Here is a 6138-nt window from a genome sequence, read left to right as displayed (position 1 = left end):
GGAGCCTGCTTGGGATTCTCTCTCTCTGCCCCTCCCCCACTCGTGTGTGTGTGTGTGTGTGTGTGTGTGTGTGTGTGTGTGCGCGCGCGCGCACACACACACACACACACACACACACACTCTCTTTCTCTCAAAAAAAAAAAAAAAAAGTCCCAATGTTGGTTCAGCAAACTAAGGGAGACATGTGATTTCCTACACCCACATTAGGGGGCTGGGGCTCAGTGTCCTGAGAGGCCATGGCCAGAAACCTTCAAGTAGCTGCCTCCCCACCACCCTCCACAATAGCAATTCCCTGGTGGCCAGAGTCTCAGTCGCTCTGTGGGCGAAAAATGAACAAGCCTTTTATAATTGAAAAAAAAAAAAAGGAAGACGGTTTCATTGCAGCCTAAGTGAGGAGCACAGCTGCCTGGGACACACAATCTTCCCAAAGAAGAGAGTGCCCCATGAGAAGGAATGTTTAATACAGGGTTATATATAGTTTTTCTGTTACATCAAGAGTTACAAATCATCATGATGAAGCACATTGCAGAAAATCACAAACTTTATCTTAATGCTTTTAGGATGTGCAAGGTTGCAGGCTTCTGAAGTATGGGAACAGAACTTAGGGAGATTTTTACCCTTTAGTTTGACATATTTCAGGCTATTTGCTAACAAAGCAGACATACAATGTGTGCTCAGGGCAGACAGAGCCCATGCTTTGAAGTTTGGTGAAGTCATTCTGACCTTGGTAAAAGTAGAGCTTCCCTGGGAGCCTAGGAGCAGGGCCCCAACCATTGTAAGTTGAAAATTTCCTTTACTACTTCCCCTTTTGATCAATATTCTTTCCTCCAAAAGCATTGATGATCAACCTAATTTCCAGGGTGCCTGGCTGGTCTGCCCTGGGTCCATCAAGTCTCTCGTCGCTAGGTGTGAATATATATGTAGTTTTTACGTACAATTCTTCATGGGGAGGAATCTATTGTAACATAAATAATGGGAAACTTAAAAGTGATATATGTTCTCTATTAGGTCTAAATAATAAGCAAACATACTACATGTGCTTGGCTTAGATTGTCTAGTTTTACAGTTGATATAACAGTTATAACAAAGATATGTGGACAGTAAAAGAATTCCAATAAGTAGAATCTGAAGAAACCAATGTCATGTTGGAACAGACTTAGAAGAAAAAAATCCAAAGAATCCTTTACATGCATTTTGATAAAAGGGTAGGGAAATTTATGAGTATTTATGAGGAAAGATAAAGCATGTGCAAGAAGCAAACATAACATATATTCCCACGTTTCTTTGGAGTGGTGACTTAACCTCAGAAGAAGGCAAAATTCAGTCCCTGACATCAGGTTTTCGTAGGGTAAAGAAAAGGGGCTACGGGCATGCTCTGAGAGCTTGTATAACTTGGATGGGGTCTTAGGCTCATTGTCTCCGGTAAGGAAAGCAAGGCCTTGCTGGTTCATAGGCTGAAACCATATCAATTGACCTTGAGTCCAAGCTTCTGCAGAGAAAGCTAGTGAGTTTGTTAGTGGGGTCTCAAAGACATAATAGGTGATTAAGGGGAAACAGTTGTCTGAAAAACAAGTTTTAAACTTTTTGTTAGTTTTAACTTCATTAACCCTATGGGGCACAGTTTCAATTCTAGAGTTATGATCATTCCTTAATCTTGAAGAATTACAACAATAACCATTTTGTCCACGTCTTTATTTCTTTTAGGTGAGGTAGGTTTGGGGTAAAGAGCAGTTTTTACGAATCTTAGCTCTAACATGCCTATGTGCTAGGCTAAGCAGAAGTTTTTAATTTAAAGGTCAGAGCAGCAGGGGAAATAGAAGCAACATGAGTCAGACATGCTAAGTTTTTTTTTTCCTGTTATAATTTCCCATTGTCAATCCTTCATTCCATTTCTATGGAACCTCTGTGGAGGTCCATCCTCCATAACTGCTTCAAGCCAAATTAGGACGCAGTAGGGTCTTTGCAATGGAAGGAACTGATGTGTGCAGGACTCAATTTTTGGTCCCTTGTGCTAATGGAGGAGAACTATCTGAGAATTTGGATATATTCCCACATAGTTTAGTACTATATGACATCATTAATTTTATCCCCAAGTATATTTTAAAGAAAAGTAGCAGTATAGTTAAACCCATCATTCCCTCTAAAATTGATCTATATCAACGGGTATCCAAGGGAATAAATCAGTAAACCAGCCCCAGCCACCTTGGAAAGGGAAGTGCAGTGGTCAAGGGCTTCTTATAGCCAAGTGGCTTGCTGCCCGATTTTACCTATATGGATTTTTATTTCCCAAGAGGGGCTCATTACAGGTGCAGCAAGTGATGTTAGCCATCATATAGACTCTGCCTTAGCAAGCAATCAAGCAATCAATAAGAGGCATTTTTATGGAAACAAAAGAAAAACACACGTTAATGGTTGGAGCAAATTATAAACCTAGTGTCTGAGTCTCAAGTGCTCCCAGTGAGATTTTCAGATGTCAGGCTGGAAGCATCCTCAGACGGAGCGGAAATCGGGCAGCAAAAACTAGATGGGTTTTTCTGAATCGTAATTCAAATGTCTCTGGTGATCCCAGGCACAAAGATAGTCTACACACGAGTTTTGTGGCAATTTCTCTGAAGCTGACCTCAAGTTGTCTAGCATCTGTTTTTAGGGCTTTAGGGCAAAAGGGCAGTTTTAGTTAAGAGAATGGAAGATTGGAGAACTTAGTTTGGAGAGCCATAGCAAGATATTTGAGGAAACCAGAAGAATTTAGGATCTAGTCTAATTTATAAAAAACAGTATTAAAATCTATTATCTATAAATATGTGTTCTTGAAACATACATTCTTCCTATACTCACCCTCATTCTTTTTTAAAAACATTTTTTTAATGTTTATTTATTTTTGAGAGAGAGAGAGAATCCAAAGCAGACTCTAGGCTCTGAGCTGTCAGCACAGAGCCCAATGTGGGGCTTGAACTCTTGAACTGGGAGATCATGATCTGAGCCAAAGTTGGACGCTTAACGGACTGAGCCACCCAGGCGCCTCTAATCACCCTCATTCTTAAAGATAGCCAAACCAAGACTAACTGGTTTGTAAAACAAGTCCAGTCTTAACAAACTTGGCCTAATTATTTGCATATGCTCAACAAGAACAGTAACTGACCATACAGATTCTTTAAAACTTGCTTTACTGGAACTTTTTATAAGGAGTCTCTAGTTTAAACTTTAAATACCCTCTTGAGACCAGAAGCCAATCTAAATACTTGCCATCAAACTTGCCTGTAACCTCTAGATTTGGGTGAATTCCTCTTCTCAAGGTCCCCAAAATATCCTGAGGTTCTTGGACCTGCCAGGAAGTGACATTCTTTCCTTACAAGTAAGGCTGCTGGGAACTCCACAAGGAAGGGTATCAGGCCAACATTTCCAAGGGGGCTCTATTAGCTTCACAAAGTCAACCTTAATTCCTTAAAACTCTCTGGCCATATCTGATTCTATGCATGTCTTTTTCAAATATGACATTCCAGTCAAAGCCTTGATAATATAACCAATGTTTCTAATGGTGTCCTGTTACAAGGAGAACATATTTTTATTGAATTAATGCAAGTAATTATAATTGCCATGAAAGAAAGTATACTGATTGAGAGTTTCTGAATTTCCGAGGGTTCAGGTAGGGAGAAGAGTTAAATGCCTCAATTTCTTCACAAAGGAATATTTTATCATACTTCTGTAGATCATAGATATCTTAAAAGAAAGGTTCCTCAACCTGAAAGAGCAAACATTAGAGACCCAACAGTATTTTAAGTAAGAGTCATTAAAAACTATAACCCTCTTTCTCAATCCATTTATCTCCATGTTATCAACTCTTTTTGAATGCAGCTTTTTCTATTCTAGAAATTTTTATTCAGCCTAGTTTTATGATCTTAAAGGTATATCAAATACTTGTATTTCTCAAAAAGTTCCTTTTATGAGTCTCCTTGAAGATGAAACACATTTGGCAAGAGCATCAGAACAATAACTATAAATGACAAAAGACTAAACATGGACATGGTTAAAAATCTGATATGAGAGTTCATTATAATACAGCCAGCAAGGAAATATGGTTATTTCTGTGACACACAGCATTTCAAGAATCATAATATCAAGCAATGACCTTACAACAGGACATATTAAAACTTTAGGAATTTCATATATTTTCTTTTTTTTTAAGTTTATTTATTTGTGGCGGGGGGGCGGGGAGGGGAGCACAGGGAAGGGGCAGAGAGAGAGGGAGAGAGAGAGAATCCCAAGGAGGCTCAGCGCTGTCAGCACAGAGCCCGACACGGGGCTTCATCTCACAAACCATGAGATCATGACCTGAACCAAAACCAAGAGTCGGACGTTCAGCTGACTGAGCCATCCAGGTGCTCCTCATGTATTTTCTAGAACAGTTATAGCATTTATCCATACCATACAGCCTAAGGCTTATTATTTGTTTCACAATACTTTCTGAGTAACTTAACATACCAAATGAACAAGCTTAATTAGTCAAAAAGACTATTTAGGATTTGAATTTCTGGGAACTTTGTTTAAAAAAAAACTCAGAATGTTTTACAGCTTGTGTCTACATGGGGTCATAGACTGTTACAAAACTTAATATTTAATTACTGTTTAACCAAAGTGGCCATAAGAGATTTTATGGAAGGTTGTATAGCTATCAGCAAAACCTGGCTCCTTTAATATTGAGAAGATTTAGCTTTTTAAAATAACCAAACACCTGATAGAAACAAATATGGAAACCTTGTTTTTCTGGGCAAATAACAAAGAGGAAAAACCTTGTTTATAATTTCTTATCAAGAGCACACCCATAATCCAAGAAATTCTTGTCTTTTTTTTTTAACAGAAAGAAAAGCAAATTTTAATTTTATATCAGTGTACTTAAAAAATTCCTTTATTCCTGACCACACATAAATTTTTTTTCAAGGATTCCCATTCCCAAACTTTCTACAACTTTCTTTCTTATTTCGGTTTTGTCCTAAAATTTCCCTCTCTAAATAACCAGTCTCCTTTCAGGACAAAATTATTTTCTCAGATGCTGCTTCTAGGCTTTCAGTCATCTGAAGAAAGCATCATGTGGCCCAAAGGAGAAAGTACCCCTTCTCTTCGGAGCTGAATGGTTCAGTCTCTCATATTTCTAGCCAGAAAATTTATTCAAGCCTTACGTTAATAATATCAGTATAATGCCAAATTAAAACAACCAACCCATCAACTCCCCCCTCTGGGTTATTCCCACCTAGAGAACATTACCAGTAACCTTTGACAGCTTGAATAAAAGTCAGAATCTTCAACTCAAATTGAGGAGGTCTGGATATCAGAACTCACCACATAGATCTGTCACGTGCTGAGAAGTCAGAGGGGCACAAAGGGCCCATGTTGGTACCGAGCACCAAGTTCTCAATGACACCCCGGATGTTGTCAGGTAAGTTGCTCTGATATCCTGCCGACTATGCCAAGAACTGTCCATGAAAAATGAACAACCTTTTAGAATTACTAAATAAAAAAATAATAAAAAATTTTAAAAAGGAAGAAAGTTTTATTCAAGCCCAAGGGAAGACAGCTGCCCAGAACACACAATCCTCACAAAGAGAGTGTCCCATGAGAAGGAATGTTTAATACAGGGTTATATATGGTTTTTTGTTACATCAAGAGTTACAAATCATCATGATGAAGCACATTGCCGAAAATCACAAACTTTGTCGTATGCTTTTAGTATGTCAAGGTTGCAGGCTTCGGAGGTATGAGAACAGAACTTAGGGAGGTTTTTATTCTTATCTTTGAAATATTTCTTTTGGGTTATTTACTAATGAAGTAGATGTGCAATGTGTGGTCAGGGTAGAGATAGAGCCCACACTTTGAAGTTTGGTGAAGTCATTCTGACCTTGGTAAAAGTAGAGCTGCCCTGAGAGCCCAGGAGCAGAGCCCACACACATTAAAAGTTGAATATTTCCTTGATCACCTCTTGGGGTTTGTTCACCTCCTCTACCTCCCCACCCACCTACCCACTGCTGCTGGAGAAATAGGACACGAAACTCACTCTCCAGGACTAACCAGGGCCCTCACCGCTTGCGTTGTTGCTCCTCCAGCCCTGACCGGCACTATTAGCCAAGTGAGAGCAACTCCACCGCG

This window comes from Panthera tigris, chromosome C1 (assembly GCF_018350195.1).
Source record: "Panthera tigris isolate Pti1 chromosome C1, P.tigris_Pti1_mat1.1, whole genome shotgun sequence".
Taxonomy (NCBI): domain Eukaryota; kingdom Metazoa; phylum Chordata; class Mammalia; order Carnivora; family Felidae; genus Panthera; species Panthera tigris.
The sequence above is the reverse complement of the archived record's forward strand: the minus strand, read 5'-3'. Positions refer to the sequence as shown.